The 18,269-nt window shown below is 50.5% G+C and overlaps 1 protein-coding gene across 12 annotated transcripts in view; it reads left to right on the top strand.

Annotated features, from left to right (window-relative positions):
• PLEKHA6 (pleckstrin homology domain containing A6) overlaps positions 1 to 18,269 on the top strand; it is a 138,736-nt gene that overhangs the window by 50,992 nt on the left and 69,475 nt on the right. Inside the window, exons 1-2 of one of the 12 annotated variants that reach the window (XM_070767770.1) lie at positions 12,346 to 12,648; positions 12,933 to 13,007. The exons of 9 other annotated variants lie outside the window; for them this stretch is intronic. The gene's annotated coding sequence lies outside the window, so the exon portion shown is untranslated. Of the gene's footprint in view, positions 1 to 12,345; positions 12,649 to 12,932; positions 13,008 to 13,346; positions 14,605 to 18,269 lie in introns of those variants that run through there. 2 more of the 12 variants (XM_070767768.1, XM_070767771.1) reach the window with 2 other exon arrangements.

Genomic DNA, 18,269 nt, shown 5'->3' with positions numbered 1-18,269 from the left:
AAGGCATGCGGGGTGGCGCAGGTGCGCCCGAGAAGCAGCAACACCCATCCTCTCACTTTTCGAGGTGAGAAAGAGAGGAGGGCAGTGGCGTCCTGGGACCCTGCCAGGCCTGCCTGATAGCTGACGGCCACCCCCTTTCGAGTGCTCCCTAAGTCTGTCCTGGACGGGCTCTGGGGGCTGCAGCCCGCGTCTGTGCGTCCCAGTGTGACCTAGATCAGCGGAGGGTCACATGCGCGGTCCGGCCCTGTGCCTTGAGGTGACGTTCTCTCCTGGCGCCTGCTCAGCCCTCTTTCCCCCCTGGCTCCTGCCTGCCTTCCTGCTTACTCCCCCTTCTCTCCCTCTTCCCTCCTTAGTCCTCCCCCCTTTCCATCTCTCTCTTCTCTCCCCGCCCTCTTTGTCCATCCCACCTTCCCTGCCTTCCCACCCTCTCTTGGCCAGACATTTATTAGGAAATCACTAGCTGCTAGATACCAGGAATGCAAAGATTAGTAAGACATGGTCAGTGCTCTCGAGGAACTCAGAGTACTGTGTGGGAGACAGATCCATAAACAGATCATCACACGGGATGATAGCATGGCTCAGAAATACCTGTGCAGGAGAGGGAGTGGTCCTTTTCACTGGAGTGGGGAGGGGGGTGCAGGTGATGGGGAAGAGACGTTCCTGCCACCTCCAGTAGGAGCCTGGCCTTGCTGGGACCTGCCCTCACTTATATTCACAAAGTCTGTGACCAGGAGCAAGTCCTTAACCTCCCTGGATCTCAAGTTTTCCTATTTATTTTTTAAAAAGAGTTTTTTGAGGCTTACTACAGAATGAAAATATACAAACAAAAGCATGGGTTTTGCCTCGTAGGAGGCGATGTTAGCCAGCTCTCACTGGAGGGACAGTGAACAAGGATGCTGGGGACCCCAGAGGCAGTGGCCCGCCCAGCTGGTGGGACAGGAGTGGCTGCCCCTCCCCTTGCTCTGTGCTTTTTCCGTGGCAGGTGCGCGACTGTGGGCGGCCCAGGGAAAGGAGAGCCTTCGTTCACAGTTACGGCTGTGTTGTCCTTTTTGTCTGTCCTCTTTCTTCCCACCAGAAGTATCAGCTGGGTTTGATGAAGCCCGCGGTTGGTTTCAGAGACAAACTGAGTGTCCTGTGTTAGGGGAGTTGGCATCGATGTCCAGGTGGGGAGCAAACAAGGGCAGACTGAGAGCCAGGTGCTCCCAGACGCTTTGTGACGGGGGGACCTGAGTCCCTCTTTTCTTGTCTCCCGGAAACCTTCCCACTCTCTGCTGAACGTTCACGCAAGTGAGCTCGGGCAAGGTTGGGAGACGGAAGGATCCTGGCATCTCTGGACCATAGTGAAGATAAAGTGATACATGATGAGAAAGAACCTGAGTCCTCTGGAATAAGGGGTGTGAGAGCGTTTAATATCTTCCGGCCAGGTTTACACTGCGCAGATCGAGTGCTTAACACACGTGGTCATGAGCCCTGTTAACCAACTTCATTACCTCCGCCTGTTGTAGTAGAACTCTCTGGACTCTGTGATGGGACCCTGGGGGTGCTGTTTGCTGAACTCGAGCATTAGAAAATTAAATCGCCTGGCTTTGAGGTGAGTGCAGGAGAAGCCCCCCTCTCACAAACAGAGCCGTCTCCTCCGTGGCACAAGCTTCTTTCACGTGTGAGAAGGTGGCATCAAAGGAAGCAGACAATGTGGTGTATGCAACGGGTAACAGCCCAGACGGGGCAGTCAGAGCTCACATTAAGGCTCCACCACTGATACGCCGTGTGGCAAGTTCACCTCTCGGTGCTGCTTCCTTACTTGGAAGATGGGCCTGGTAATACCTACCACACAGGGGTGTGTTGAATTAAAAGAGCTAATCGGGAAAGCGCTTAGCATAGTGCTCTCAGATGCTGGCGCTCACCCTGCTCCGGCTTGTGTTCCTCAAACTGTTGTTGTTTAGTCACTAAGCTGTGTCCGACTCTTTTGCACCCCCATGGACCGTAGTCTCCCAGGCTCCTCTGTCCATGGCGTTTTCCAGCAAGAATGCTGGAGTGGGTTGCTGTTTCCTTCTCCAGGGGATCTTCCTGAACCAGGGATTGAATCCGTGTCTTCTCAGTGACAGGCAGATACTTTACCACTGAGCCTCCAGGAAAGCCCAACTTCAAATCACCTAAGCCTCTTTCCCTAAAGCTATGTGTATGAACACTCATGAAACCTCTGAGACTTGGGAATCTTGTCTTTGGAGAAACACTTCTTTGCTTCTCCCCCAGCAAAGATTTCAGCCTTTCTCTCCATACTACAGAAAGATATAAATAAGCACACACATGTACACATGTATGTATAATATAGGACTTAAGCCAACAGCTTTCCAACCACTTTCTGTAGTTAACTAATGTAATTCTCGCAACAGCCTTAAAAGGCGGACGCTATCAGAATACTCATTTTAAAGATGAAGACACAGAAACACAGAAAGACAAGCGACTGAGCCAAGACCGTAACTCTTGCGTGTGCCTGCATATGTGTGTCATGGGTTTGAGAGGTATCGCAAAGTAATGCTTACTCTTACCAAGCACGCACTGAGATTTTCTATTCTATTCCATTAAATTTTAAAAGTGCTAATCTTGACTTGCTAAATTGATTTCACAACCTGCTGATGAGTCAAAAATTACATGGTAAAAGCCCTACAGAGTCTCCTCAGGAGGGTAATCAGGGGAAACGTCTGAGTGGAAGAAGGACAAGGGCAGGGTGGCTTCACGTGGCCTTTTTTGAGAAATGATGGCGCTCTTGCTGGGAGCACTGGGGTTCTGAGACTGCGAAGGGACCTCACTGCTCCCAGATGGGGACTCTCAAGAGCATCGGACCCTGGGAGGGGGCTGGGTGGGGCTCGGGATGTCACTCTTGTTTTCTGTCCCTTCCCAGATGGATCAGAGAAAGGCTCCCCAGCCTGGAGCTCCTGCCTGGAGCCCGGGACGAGGGCCCGATTGTTGAAGGCGTGAGGCAGCTGGGCTTCTCTCGAGCTGCTGGTGTTCTGTCAATAGTACCCTGGGTTTTGCTTTTAGGGTTAGCTTTTGAAACACTAAAGAAGAAGTGAAGAAGAACTAAAGATCCTCTTGATAGGGTGGAAAAGCTGGCTTAAAGCTCAATATTAAGAAAACTAAGATCATGGCATCCCTTCCCATCACTTCATGGCAAATGGATGGGGAAACAGTGACAGACTTTATTTTCTTGGGCTCCAAAATCACTGCAGATGGTGACTGCAGCCATGAAATTAAGAGGTACTTGCTCCTTGGAAGAAAAGCTATGACCAACCTAGACAGCATATTAAAAAGCATAGACGTTACTTTGCTGACTAAGGTCCATGTAGTCATAGCTATGGTTTTTCCAGTGGTCATGTATAAGTGTGAGAGTTTGACTACGGAGAAAGCTGAGTGCCAAAGAATTGATGCTTTTGAACTGTGGAGTTGAAGAAGACTCTTGAGAGTCCCTTGGACTGCAAGGAGATCCAACCAGTCCATCCTAAAGGAAATCAGTCCTGGGTGTTCATTGGAAGGACTGATGTTGAAGCTGAAACTCCAATACTTTGGCCACCTGATGTGGAGAGCTGATTCATTTGAAAAGCCCCTGATGCTGGGAAAGATTGAGGGCAGGACGAGAAGGGGACGACAGAGGGTGAGATGGTTGGATGGCATCACCGACTCAATGGACATGGGTTTGGGTGGACTCTGGCAGTTGGTGATGGACACAGAGGCCTGGTGTGCTGCAGTTCATGGGGTCGCAAAGAGTCAGACATGACTGAGCGACTGAACTGAACTTTGAAACACTCCTGTATTTATTAACTTACTTTATACGCACGAGAGCTAAATTAAGTGAATGTAGGTTCCATTCCATTCCACGGGTGAAGGAAGAGAGGCACAGAGACATTCAGTGGTCCGGCCAGGGCTCAGGGAAAGCTAGAATGCAGGCTCTGGGCTTCTGGCTCCGGTGATTTTAGCTGCAGGTTATACAGGTGGTGGTGTGACTGCGTGTGATGATGATGAAGGAAGCGGATACACAGAGGCCGCCTCGCCCACCTGGGCTTCGTTACCTGCTCTTCAGCTGCATGGCCTCCTGGTGAAATGCAGGGAGCACCCCACCCCAGGGGGTCCTAGCACAGGAGCCACAGGCAGCGGGAACAGGCTGTGCATGGCTTCTGTCAGCCTGTGCTGGCACTCTTATCGGGGTGAGTCTGATATCTGGGTTGACTTCCCTAGTGTGGGATGGCTTAAATTCCAGCCAGCCAGATAAAGGTCAACCCAAAGACTGGAAGGCCGGAGAAGGTGGAAGCCGGGGGAAGCTGTGACCTTTCAGAAGGACCTCTGTCTCTCTGGGGCGGGTCAGCGGAGCCACTGCCCCTGCAGCAGGAGGGACAAGCTCAGCTCATGAGACCCCGCCAGCTCTGGGGAGCCCTGCCCCTCAAGTCCAGCGCTGTATTAGGGAGAGGGGCTGGGGGAGGCTGGGACCGCTAGGCAGCCTGCGGGGAACCCTCCTCCCAGATGGGCCCCTGTCCTGAGCGCCCTGCAGCTGTCTTTCAGGGCAGCTGTCCCCACAGGCCTTGCCCAGCTTTCAGGGGGATCGGCTCTCACACCCACTCCCACATCCTGTGTCAGGAAAGCCAGGCTGTCTCCCAGCCAGCGCCTCACCTCCCCTTATCTGTCCCGGGGTTGCTTTTAGTAGTTTAAAAAGTTAGGAAAATATTGTTCAGCGCTGTGGCTGCTCCTGAGTGCTTCCTGCTGCTGGGAGTGAGGCTTCAAAGGTCATTTCGTCCGTTGATCAGTGAGAACATATTTACTGAGCACCGGCCGCTTTGTGCCTGGTGGGCCTTGCAGCCAGTCCCCCGACGCTCCCCCAGCTCCAGTTCCTTCTGAGGGACCACGGGGTGGCAAGTATGGAGTGGTAAACACAGGAGTGGACACGCGTTCGCCCCTGTGTTACTCTCACCTCTCGGCGTGACTCCTGACCCAGGCCAGGGGTCGGTTTTCTGCCGCCCCTTTTCTGTGGCTTTTTCTGGGGCGCCCACCCTGGGTCTCCCAGAAGCTGCTGTCTCCATGCGGCTGCCTCCCTGACCTGCTCCTGCCTCTGCCTTATTCTGCCCTCATCATGCGCTGCCTTTGAGACGAGGACAGTTTGGTAGGTTTGGTTTGTCTGTGTCCAGGACTAGATTGGAGTTTCTCGAGTGCAGGAACCCCTCTTAAAGTCTAAAGACTGAGAAGTCTTTAGCCCCGTGGATGCACGGATGTCCCTGGAACGAGTGGTGAATATGTGCCCATATCTGCACACGGGAGGAGGCTTTCTGTGGGCCGGGGGTGTTTGTTGCAGGCTTTCTGGGAACGGTGGCATTGGCGCTCCCCCTTAAAGCAGTGTCTGCTTGCTTTTGGATACCTGGGTTCAACAGGCATCTAGAATGGAATCTAGAAATCAGGTTCTTAGAGAAGTCCCTCAGGCTATCAGACAATCAGTTTGGTTAAGATCTGCAGGTGGCTTGCTCTGGTGGCTGAGAGGAGTGGGGCGTCTTGTTGGGGGGTGGGCATGGCCCAAAGCAGAGATCCTTAAGGCTCTGGGGGGAAATATTGGGACGCTGTGGCTGGACTAGAATTTCTTTCACATGGAGCACTGGGACAGGACGTTTGAAAGATGACTGGGGATTCACTGTGGTGGACCTGGGATGCTAATCGAGGCGCGAGGCCTTCATGTGGCCGGCCAGGGGAAATTTCTGAGCAAGAAAGTAACATGATGAAAACAGGCACTAAACCATACCCTGCAGAGGGGACATGGGCTATATTTTTAAAGCACAGAGTCCTAAACTTCCTCTTATTACTCATTCCAAGTGCTTCTGGGTGTCTAACCTAAATCTCTCTGGCTGCAACCAAAGTACAGTTTGTCTCCTAGGAATTGGAAAACACCTGGACAGAACAGTCATCCTCCCATTTCTGTCAGCGAGAACCCACATATCTCAGTGGAATCGGTATGCGTGCCAGGGTTCTGGGCCAAGTTGGCAGAGCCCTGGGGCACGGGAGGGCACTGTAGCCGACATCGATACGGGGCCCACCTCTCGGGGTAGGGGCTGGGGTCCTCAGAGCCCCCGGTGGGTTAGAAGCCCTGGATTTGTCTCTTGGGTGATGTTCCCCCCCCCACTCCCGGTACAGGCAAATGCACTGCCCCTTGGAAAAGCTTGCAGGCATAGAGACAGGCCCTCGACCCTCCTCCCTAGTGAGGGTAAGAGAGAGAAGGCTGATAAAGGTCTCTAAGCCGGGAGAGGAGGGCATGGAGGAAGAACAAGGGAGGGGCAAAGGAGCAGAGGTGAGCGGTGGGGGGCTCTCACCCCTGCTTGTCAGGGTGCTCATCTATGCCCGAAGGCGGCTGTGCCAGGAGGGAGCAGACTGTGGTGTCTGTTCCCTGCCAGTCTCCAGCTTGTACCAGCCCTGGGCTCGGGGGCGCGGAGCTCGAGTTTAAGTTTGTCTGGTCCTCCTCTGTCCTCTGCTGTGGCTCTCGCTCCCTCCCTCCACCTGCCACCTGCAGCAGTGTCTGATGGAATCCCAGACACACTAGTCTCTAGAAAAGAAAGCTGTTCTTGAACAGGGACTCCTGCCCCACTCCCCCTGGGCTCCCAGGGCGAGTGGAACGTTCCATTTAAAGGGTGAGCCGGGACCAGGTGAGCTACAGTGCAGACAGGAGAGAGGACTCAGAGCCACAAGTGGGAGGAGTGTGGCTGAGCCCCCATGCTGCCCACCTCCCCGCCAGCCCTTCCTCCCCAGCGGCTGGAGGGCCCCTTGCTTCCTGAGCCCAGACCCCAAACTAGGATGTGGCCCTGGGACACCTACAGAGGCCAGGTAGGCAGACGCCCTCTCAGGAGACCCTGCCCCTCGCGCCTGGGCACAGGCACTTTCCCACCCACCCGGCGCTGTCGTGCCCCACAGTTCTAGGGGCACATTCACACCGTGCTCCATGTGACTGGCACCCCTGGGGTGTGCTGGGGATGGGAAGGCAGTGCCAGCAGATAAGGAGGAGGGCAGAATTAGACACTTTTCTGTATTCCAGGCAAACAATAGGGAACTTCCAGGACGCTCGGGAGAGGGAGTTGCCTGTAAGAAGATCCCCAAGTGGACGCTCTGTGAGGTGCTTAAACAGGGTTTTGCATTTGCCGCTGGTTGCTTAATTAGACACCTACATGGTGCTCTCTGCTAATGACTGTATCTCCCGGGGAGATGACACATAAAGGGCTGGGTGGCTTCAGAGGCCAGCTGAAGTTCTCAAGGACAGCCACCTGAGAATGGGGGCGAGGGAGGTAGGACCTCTTGGCACTTCCTTGGGCCGATACAGACTCTAGACCATCAGAGAGAGTGGTGCTCTCTCTCCAGGGACTGAGGAGGGAAGCAGGGCTTGGGGCCCATCCTGCCTCCAGTCTTAACATCCTGTGTGGGCTCCAAACTCCTGGCTGTGGTTTGCCTCTTCAGAAATGGGGAGGGTCATCCCCTGTGTCCAGGCAGTCACTGAGGCCAGATGACGCCAGTCATGTGCGTGCTTCTGGAGGTAAGTGCTCTGCCGTGCAGAGCAACTAGGGTTTTTTCCAGGCACCTGCACGTTAGGTTGGAAAGAGAGCTGGGTGGGCGGCTCTGACAATTGCCTGGAGGAGGGCATCGCTCAGCATTGTGAACTCCAACTGGACAATCAAGAACTTTTGTGGGATCTGAAGCTCAGTTTTGATAATGGGCTAAGAGCCTAGCCACAAATGTTTCAGAGCTGCTCAGAGGGTGTGCTAAAGGCAAAGTGCCGCTGGTAATTTTCTGCTGGGGTTGGCAGAGATGGCCTAGTGTCATGGAAACTTTGGATTGTAGGGAAGGCTGAAGTTTGAGGCTGGGCAGACCGAGCTTTGAATTTTGGCTTCCCTACTTACTAGCTTATTCCCTGTGGAACTGGGGGACTGGCTGGATACAAGTGTTTGTGACTCTTCTTGCCTAACCCCACCTTCTGTAGCACATCTTCCTAAAACTGTGGTTTTGCGGATATAGGGCAAAGAGGCCCCAGCCCTGTCCTGCATGAGCCAGCCAAATATTTACCAAAAGCAGGGCTGCAGAGGAAAGGTGCCAGGATCCAGGTAAATGCTGTGTTTGTGGTGCCCAAATAATGCCATACTTCATGGGCTCCCAAGTGCTTTAGCCCTGCTGGGAGGCCTGAGCCAGGCCCCTGTGAAGGCTGGTTGTGGGAAAGTCCCAGAGGGATGACAGATAAAGGAGAGGGTGGCTTTAGAGGCCAGGTGAAGCAAGGGGCCTATGAGCAGTTGGGTAGTAAGATGGCAGAGTGCAGGTGGGCAGCGTGAATGGCTCAGTCACACCCTTCCCACCTGTGTCAGTCCATGTGTGAGCCAGAGAGACGCCCTCCCATTCTGCCTCTGGGTATCTGGGGCACTGGCATCCTGGCTTTGGCTTGTCTTTGGTCTCCTTTCTTCCATCCCAGGGAGGCCTGAATACTTCAGGAGGATGCAATCTGATGGGCTGCAGGACGGCTGTATGCTTCTGATGGTCCTGATGGAACTTCTCATTTCTGCCCATTTCAAAGACAGGGTGATCTAGTGTCACGGAAACTTTGGACTGTAGGAAAGGCTGAATTTCGAAGCTGGGCAGACCAAGCTTTGAATTTTGGCTTTACTACTTACTAGCTGTGTTCCCTGTGGCCTAACACGGGATTTCAGAACCCACATGGCCATGGGTGTTGGTGATGATTCCTCCCATGGGGAAATAAAGCAGTCTATTCTACAGCATAACCCTGAATGCTTTCCTGTTGGGAAACAGGGACTATATTCAATTTCATTTCATAAACATTTACAAAATCTTCGTCTGCGTCTTTGGCTGCATCGCGTTTTACTGGTGGCACTTGGCATTTCCATTGTGGTGCACAGGCTCTCTAGCTGTGTCTCGGGGGCTCAGTAGCTGCAGCGCTCGGGCTTAGTTGCTCCTCGGCATGTGGGATCTTAGTTCCCCGACCAGGGATCAAACCTGCGCCCCCTGCATTGCATGGCAGATTCTTGACCTCTGGACCGCGCAAGTCTCTCCGTAGACATATTTTAGCAAAGATATTTCCAGTTCCAAAGAGTCAATGATTTTATGTTTTTTGAAAAAAGTATCTTGGAAGGAAGCAATATTCACAAATTCTATTGTATTTGGAAATTACCATCGGTTTTATGTATTTATTTTTCAACCCACGCAGGAAACCTTTGTTTAGCTCAGAACTGGAAATAATGGGTGGAGGCAGAAAGCGGGCTGATGGCACGCTTCAGTAGCAGGATAGACCACCTTCAAAGGTAGTGCCTTGTCCTTGTGGGAGTCCATGTGGCTCGTTTGTCTTTTCCGAGTGCTGGAGGCCAGCTTTTCCTCCTTTGGGTGGGAGAGAAGACTGCTTTGTGCTGAGATGGCTCCTAAACATGGAAGGTCTGATTCTGGGATCACCACAATTCCCCAGGAGAGGATAGGGAGTTTTCCCTTCACTACTAGGCAAATGCACGAGAGATTGGAATTAGAGGGTTCCCCTGGGGCTTCCTGACGGCCTTCTCCAAAGCACAGCCCCTTTCATTTGGATCAAACCTTGACTCTTTCCTCTCCCTAAATGTTTATCACCATCAAAGACTTTGAGCTTGTGTACACTCTTGTCTTGCTGCATGTCTCAGAACCAGCTTCTGTTCTGGGTGGATCTGTGCTCTGTATTCCAAACCTTCTCTAGCAGGATGGGAGATTAACAATCAAGCAACCATTTATGGCATTCCTACTGAGCGCAAGGCAGTGGTGTAGGAGACCCAGGAAGGCAAGGTATTGTCCCAGTCCTTAAAAAGCTCCAGTCTCTCTTTGGGAAATGAGCTTTACACAAGTAAAAAGTCAGTTAAGGGTACAAGGCTCTATGAAACGAGAGCCGAGTGGTAACGACAATGGTAGGGGGGGGTGGGAGAGCAGTCGATTAGCTAGTGCTGGGCTGAGGCACCGGTGAACCAGGCCAGTGGATTTTGGACACTGATCACTGTGGAGAGATGGGGTGGGAGAGACTCAAAGCTGTGGTTATAAGCCTGGTTGCCTGGGACAGTTTATGTTGACATTTACAGAAGTAAGACAGCTTATATGGGGAGCCCATTAATAATTAACTGTTTTTATTAAAAAAAATTTTTTTTTTTTAACCATGCGTAGGTTATACTTTTCAAAAGTACAGAATAGTATTCCATGAAGAGTTTCTCCTACCTCGTCTCAGATTTAGCCTCAGCTCCCTCCTTGGAGGTGATCACTGTTACCAGTGTCTGCTATGCCCTTTCTGAAATGCTCTAAGCCAGTCTAGGCTATGACCCATGGGCCAAATCTAGCCCCCCACCTAATTTTGTCTGAGAAAGACCCAGCAATGATGGTTACCCTTAAATGGCTAAGAAAATAAGAATAGTGGTTTGTGACGCATGAAAGTTGTATGAAATTTAAGTGTTTGTGTCCACAAGTACAGTTGTATTGTAACACAGCCATGCTCACTTGTTTATGCTCATTTATTTACACATTGTCTCTGGCTGCTTTTGTGCTACAAAGGCGGAATTGAGTATTTGCGACAGAGACGATAAGGCCCATTAAGCTGAAAATATGTGCCATCTAAGCCTTTACATAAAAAATCTGTTGACCTCTGCTCTAGGCAAACATATATAGGTAGTTACAAGTCATTTCTTAACCCAAATGGTAGCATATGAAGCTAAATGTTCTGCCCCTTACTATCTTCGTTTACTGTATCTTGTAGACTGATCATATCAATACAATAATATAGTCAGTGGGTGGTGAATCTTAATTTGATTTTAGGTATGTGAGTTTAAGGCCAAGCCCCTTGGGGAAATGCTCCTTGTCCAGCTGGGCTGAAGCTTGGAGCCTGGAGGTGAAGATGTGAGTGACGTCTGCTGGGAGGACTTCAACGCAAATCTATGACCTTGGCCTGTAGATCAAAGATTTTCCTTTACAGAAATGAAGCATCACATGCTGAGCACGGTTAAAAGTAAACTGAATGCTAATAGGTTGACATAAAGACAATGAACTGGAAACAGTAAGCCAACCCCTGGAAGAACAGCAAGTACTAAAGGCCATTCAAGCCAGCCAGTAAAATCTAGCGTGCAGTCACAGACGGAAGGGTGCTCAGTGGATCCTTACTGAATGCCTGTTGTATGCCAACTGCTTTATACATGTTATATGTGTAGTCGCTACTCTCTCAGGTAGGATTTTTTTTTGCCTCATTTTACAAATAAGGATAAGGCTCAGAGAGGTTAAGTGAACAATTAGTGGTTCAAGGGATCATCTAGTTGTGTTAAAGCATCTGACTTTTAAAGCCTCTTTTTATTCTGCTACCCAAGATGCCAAATCTGGCTAGAAGTCATTGCCTAGCTTTGACAAGCCATTTCATCTTCCTGGCCTCAGCTCTCTCATCTGCAAAATGAGCCAGTTGTCACCAGATTTTCCTTCCCACTCTCACCTGGCCTGATTCTGTTACGGCTAAAACATAAGGGAAAGGGGTGACTCTGTAAGAGCCAGATGCAGAAACTTGGAGGAGAGGAAGGTGTGGTTAGCGATTAATATATGCTAGACTGTGAAGAAAGCTGAGCGCTGAAGAAAGCTGAGCGCCGAAGAATTGATGCTTTTGAACTGTGGTGTTGGAGAAGACTCTTGAGAGTCCCTTGGACTGCAAGGAGATCCAACCAGTCCATTCTGAAGGAGATCAGCCCTGGGATTTCTTTGGAAGGAATGATGCTAAAGCTGAAACTCCAGTACTTTGGCCACCTCATGCAAAGAGTTGACTCACTGGAAAAGACTCTGATGCTGGGAGGGATTGGGGGCAGGAGGAGAAGGGGATGACAGAGGATGAGATGGCTAGATGGCATCACTGACTCGATGGAGGTGAGTCTGAGTGAACTCCGGGAGTTGGTGATGGACAGGGAGGCCTGGTGTGCTGCGATTCATGGGGTCGCAAAGAGTCGGACACGACTGAGCGACTGAACTGAACTGAACTGAACTGAGACCAGTTATCTGGAAGCTGATCCTTAGGAGAGTATTATTCCTTGACATGGAGGAAGTCTCCAGAAATCTTTGCTCCTCAACTGGAAACTTCCCACCCTCCTCGCTGCCGTGACCCTGAGCGTCACTTAAGCACGTGGACTTGAACAGCTGGAGGGGGCGGGCTGGGAGAGCCTGTGGACAGCGCCTGGCAGTGTCTGGGCCCGCATGGCTCCGCTCTACTCGGGCGCCTGGAGGAGCTGCAGCTAGAGGGCTGTCTGATGCTCCCGAGCTGCAGGCTGGGTGGGGAGGAGGGGAGCGCGAGGGCGGGTAAGCCATCAGACCCGCGGAGCCGGGGGTGTGAGTGTATTTATATAGGACTGAGCCAACCTGCAGTTTCAGATTTCAGACTCTGCTTTATTGGAGAATTTTCCCTGGTTTTCAGTCAATGCTGTAACAGAGAGAAAGCTGACACCAGAGCCTTCCTGGAAGGCTGGGGAAATTCTGGATTGCCGGGCCCTCTCCTTGTCTCCTTGCTTCTCAAGGGAGGAGCCACTCTTGGATCAGGAGTGTTGTTAGGATTCTTTCCCAATCAACAGCCTGCGTCTTCCAGCTGGGTCCTGGCTGCCAGCATGGAAGGTAATATCTGGGGTCCCGGGCACCTGGGCTGGGAAGAAATGGGGCTGTCCAAGCCTTCAGGGGAGAGGACCCTGGGGGGAGGAGGATACACATGTTGGGCAAAGAGGAGTGGTTCACAATAAGAGAGATAAGAGAGAGAGAGAGGAGTGTCTGCTGAGGGAGAGGAAGGGCAGGGAGGGAGGCAGTGTGTCTGTGTGTGTGTGAAGCACTTCTATTGTTTTTGGAAAGCAAATCATCTTTACACTTTCTCTTTATTATCATCTCTTTATCTCCTAACAAATAAGAGTGTCCCATGAATATCTATCTTCCTTGAGGGTCTCCAATCAAAAAGTTAGAGAAAATTTCTGACTTCCTAGAATGTGAGTATTTTTTCACTTGTGGGATTGCAAAGGGGACTTAGGGACATGGAGGTGTGTGTCCAGAGGACTCTTGTCCCTGGAGTCAGCCCTGGGTGTTGCAGGCACTTGGAAACACTCCCGGTAGAGCTAACTTGTAAGTCTGTAGAGTGGGACGGTTTAACCAGTATAAATTCTAGCATGGCCTCCACGTAGTATTAGGGTGATCCAGCTGAATGAGATCAAAGCTATTAGAGACAAGTGCCAGGAGCACTTTCTTCTCAGAGCCTCAGAACTGGGCAGGATGGAGGCCAGTGCCTGGGGTGGAGGTGGGGTAGGGGCTTGGCACTCTTCCTGAAACCCAAGTTTGGATGGGGTGGTGATTGGTGAGTCAGACTGGCTGAATGCGGCTCTGTCTTCCCAGGGTTTGCGTGGTGTTTCTCAATGGCCAGGAGCAGAGATCAGAGGCCTACCTCATACTGGGGCTGGTGGGTGGGCAGCCGGGCCAAGGTGCCAGGACCTGTCTGTGCAGTGGTGTCCCCTGGGCAGCACGTGCTGTGCAGCAGGGTCCGCAGGAGTGGTGGGTGCTGGCCGGGCCGGGCCAGATGTGGCTTTTGAAAAGCAGATTTGGGGTGCTGAGATAAGCATTGGAAGAGGAGTGTGGTGGAGTCTGCTAGAGGCAGAACATGGAGTTCTGGAAAGGATCCAGGAGAGGGGACTAGGGAATCTTAGGTTCTGATACAGTTCAAGGCTGTAGCCAAACAGAGACCTCAACTCTCAACACAGATGTAACCTGTGGGTGAGAGGACCACAGTTTGCCTGCTGACTTCTGAATATAATGAGATGGATGGATGAGAGGTGATGAGGGCTAGGCAAAACACATTTTCAGCTTGAGAAATTATATACTGCAGTTGAGTCTGGGAGGCAATCACACAGTTATTTATTAGGCAGGATAATTAATATGTAGTGTAGCCTGGTTATTTTTGAAACTATGGGCATTTAAAAAAACTATTTTTTATTTACATCACCAGCTACTTCCAAATAGAATTTTAGTGTTTTTTTTTTTATATTTGGTAGATGGTGCAATGCATCAGTTTGGCCAACAGATAATAATAACCTTTCATTTCATTCATTTGTGTATGGTTTTCCAGCTGGGAGACACTCTCTGGCCCAGTTCAGCAGCTGTTTACCAAGCCTTGTTCTCTCCTAGGTGCTGTGTTAGAGACTGGGTATACAGTCTCTAAGACTTATCTACAGATAAGACCTGGTTCCGCCCTCAAGGATCTCACAGTCACCGTAACCCTATCAGGAAGACAGAATATCATTCCTATAACATAGATGAGGAGACGGGAGCTAAAAAGTGCTAAGGGACTCACGGTTAGTCAGCAGAAGGATTAGGATAAGATGCAGCTCCTAATCCAGTGCTCTTTTGTGTTTCCTCTGCCCCGAAGTAGTGTCAACTTCCCTCCACTTCATCCCCCACCTTGTCTCCACCAGAGTCACGAGCAAGCAGCCATTGTCTGTGGAAGGCAGCGTGGAAAAAGTGCTTCCTGCAATGGAGTCGGTCCTCTCTTGGGTCCTACTTGTGCAACTGAAATGGCATCAGTGGGTCTGCATACATGTGAGCTGCTGACCTGATCCTCTCTACCACTCCCCAGTAGCCTCCTTTAGCTCTTTATTCTTTTCTTTTTCTTGCGGGTGCGCCGGGTCTTCGTTTCTGTGGGCTTTCTCTGGCTGTGGTGCACAGGGGCTGCTCTTCATTGCGGGGCACGAGCTTCTCTGAGCAGCGGCTTCTCTTGTTGTGAGCGCAGGCTGGAGGCGCCCAGGCTTCAGGAGTCGTGGCTGACAGGCTGAGTCTCTCCTCGGCATGGGGAGTCTTCCAGGACCAGGCATCGACTCGTGTCCCCTGCCCTGGCAGGCAGACTCCTACCCGCTGTTCCACCGGGGAAGTTCTCTCTCAGATCGTTCTTGACTTTGGGAAGATTATCTTCCTCCCCCTTTTTTTCTGGATTATCTGAACAGACAAGGGGACAGTAAAATCCAGGAGCTCATGGAAACCTGGGAGACTCCACGAGGAGGTAGATGCTCACTGAACACCGGATTTATAAAATAATCAACATTGCTTAGTTCTTTGTAGTTGACAGAGTGTGTTCACATGAGCAAAGATGCTTGTCGATTCCCCCTCCCTTTCAAGTCTGCCAGCTCTGATTTCCTGGAAAGGTCTGAATCACCAAAGCTTAGGATTGTTCTCTTCATTTTTAGGCTTAAGCTGAAAAGGACATAGAGAGGTCATCTATCCCAGTGATTATCAAATTTTGGTCTGTGACAAGAGTTTTCACCAGTCCGAAATGAAATGAGAAAAGAAAGGGAAAGCATATTGAACTTTTTGGCAGGGAAGCAAAAATGTATTCAGTTTAAAGGATTTCTTTTGGGGGCAGGAGATGTACTCAAATATTTATTCTGAGGCTATGGCTTGCTTATTCTTTTCAAGAATTGGTGATGAGAGTAGATGGTAGGTAGGCTTTTTAAATATCCTTATTTGGCAAATTGAAAAGTTGGCAACTTTATAGTGGTTCCTCAAATTTCATTTTTTGAAATTTAACTAGTCCATGAAATCAAAAAATCTTGCCTCCAGGCACGATTTTCTTCAAACAGATGAGACTCTACTTCCCTGATAGGGGTTCTTTGGGGCAGATTTCTGAGAACTTGGATTCTGATCTTGTCATCACTGTTCTTTCCCTCTGGGTTCTTGGGCCATGATAAACTCACATAGAGTCTCGGTTTCTTCATTTTTCCATTGTGGGCGGTTTCTGCCTCCAGGACAAGGTCACCAGCAGAGGAATGTGTTCTCACTTCCTCCTCGCCTGAGTCTGAGACTCTCAAAGGGGTTCTGGAATCAGGCCTTGCTGGTTCCTATTCCTATAGTCATTTTTAAGAAATAATGGAAGTCATCTCCTTTGCTTGGAAAAGATGGAGAGGGTTTGTAGTTTGAAATAGGCAGCAGCATGAGGTACATTTCACATTTGAAGCTTGGTGTCCAGTGTTAATCATTTGGAAGCACCTTTTTAACTAGGTAGCCAAGAGGCAAGGGTGTTAGAAAGGTCTTGCCATCAGTTTTTGAAATGGTGGATATCAACTGGAGCTTTTCTAAATCTGGAGGCTCCTGAGGCCTTAGAGTGTTTTGAGTCTTTTACCTTCTGTAGTCAGGCCTGAAATAGCAACAAATATGTGGGAATTCCCGGGCAGCCCCAGCTACCAGACTGAGACTCGTGGTTGGGTGTGCACATGTGTGCAGACTTGTAGGAGAGAAGACGTTTAGAGGAGGGTCAGTTTGAAATCACCCTAGAAATTGAACTAGATACTCTTTTTGAGACTTGTTCTAGGACCTTTTTTTCCTGAAAGCCCGGGAATCTTTTTGTAGGATAGAATTTTCCGATTTTCCACCCTAATTTTATGTTCTGAAACAAGAACCCTCGTAACCTAGGAAAGCAGCGTTTGGACTTAGTTGAGTTTGGGAGTCTGGTAGTAGACTCACCCCAAGCTTCCGTGGGGAGGAGGGAGACGTGGGACAGACTGCTAAAGGCAACAGGAGAGCCGCAGGCTCTGAGCCGGAAGACCAAGCCCAGGGGCGAAATCCTCTCAGAGGTTTCTGGATGGTGGTGGGGCACGAGTACAGCCACCTGGGAACAGCGCTACGGAAAAGCCTGAGCCTGTGGCTGATGGACACCACAGCCTTACTCAAACCAACGGAGAGGGACGGACAAAGTGAGAAGGATCCAAGAAGTTCAGATGGGAGATCTCTGCCGCCCGCGGAGCTCCTGCCCAGGAGACCCCTCAACGGCCCCTCTGATGGCTCCGCCGAGGTTTGGGGCCGTGGTTCTCTTAGCTCATCCCTGATCACCAGCAATGTTGGCTTTCCCCAAGAGAGCTTTCATGAGGATTTTGTCCTAACTTTGGGTAGATCGGGACACAGAGTCAAGGAGCACAGCGAAATTCTTGGAGAAAATCTCTTCTGAGATTTTCAAGCCAAAGGTGAGCGCCATTCAGCATGCCTTTTTCTGACAGCAAAGGTCAGCAAGATGTGACTGGAGCTTCACAGACATCCCCATCCTCGTCACAGTGAGGTAATAGAAAGCACTATCCTTTTTCTGACTGCAAAGGTCAACAAGATGTGACTGGAGCTTCACAGACGTCCCCATCCTTGTCCCAGTGAAGTGACAGAAAGCACTATCCAGGCTCCAGGGCCACCTTTCCTTTCCATTGACTGCATGGTTTTGGGCAATTCAGTCCCTCTCTAGGTCTCAGATTTCTCATCTGTGAAGCAAGAGGGTTGAATTTGATTGCCACCATCCTACTCAGCTCTGCATGCACCAATTCTCCATTTGACCAACAGACCTTATCACTCCGAGAGTCTTCTGTTTTCTTCTGAGATGCAGGTCTGCTGTCCAGCAGTTGCAGGTCTGTTGGAAAAGTAGCTTGAGGTGGCAGGATAAGATGAGTTATTTTCGAGACAACAGACCCAGGGTCAGAACTGAGATACCCACTTGGACAATCGTGCATCAGGACAGGTTAAGTCCTTCACAGTCATTAGTAAGTCCCTGAAATGTACGGCTAGAGCCAAGGGACCTGTGAATAACAGTTGCTCAATATTGGTCACAGTTATGGGCCCGGGTTTTCTACTATTTTAAAAGCCTCCTGGGGTCATGAAACAGCATTAGCGAAACATGCCAAACCTGTTCCACTGCGTGTCCGAGGTTTGTTTCTCATCCAGAGTGTCCATCTTCATCATTTCTCTCACACTCAGCATCTTTTCTTCCTTTAGCCCAATTCCCCACACTCTTTGGCTCTCTCCACCCCTTAGCATTCCCCAAGTCTCTGTCACCCCTTCCCCTGAGAATGCCTCTAGGGAGGAGGGAGCAGAGGTGAAACTGTGGGGCAGTGGTAGTGGAGAAGGTGCTAGAAGCCCAATGAGGTGGGGAGTTGGAAGCATATTTGGAATATTCAGGCATGTCTATACCTGAAGCCAATCAAATACCAGCATGCTGCCTCTGCCAGCTCTGTTGGGGTGGAAAAGCAGCAGATTCTTATGGGCTGATGGGCTGGTCTTTGGATCCCCTCCCCTCCCCATGCCAACTTGTGTTCCGGGAAGCTGGCTCCAGGCTGCAGGAACCCAGGGACCCAGAAGAGATTCAGATGGTGGCAAGGCAAAAGCTTTCAGTATTTGTCAACATCTTTAGCTTAAATAACCCTGATGGCTTTCCTGAGCCACCTGACTTCAGGGGCTGG

The sequence above is a fragment of the Bos indicus genome, chromosome 16, assembly GCF_029378745.1.
Source record: "Bos indicus isolate NIAB-ARS_2022 breed Sahiwal x Tharparkar chromosome 16, NIAB-ARS_B.indTharparkar_mat_pri_1.0, whole genome shotgun sequence".
Classification (NCBI taxonomy): Eukaryota; Metazoa; Chordata; class Mammalia; order Artiodactyla; family Bovidae; genus Bos; species Bos indicus.
This window is presented reverse-complemented; position numbering and strand designations above follow the sequence as displayed.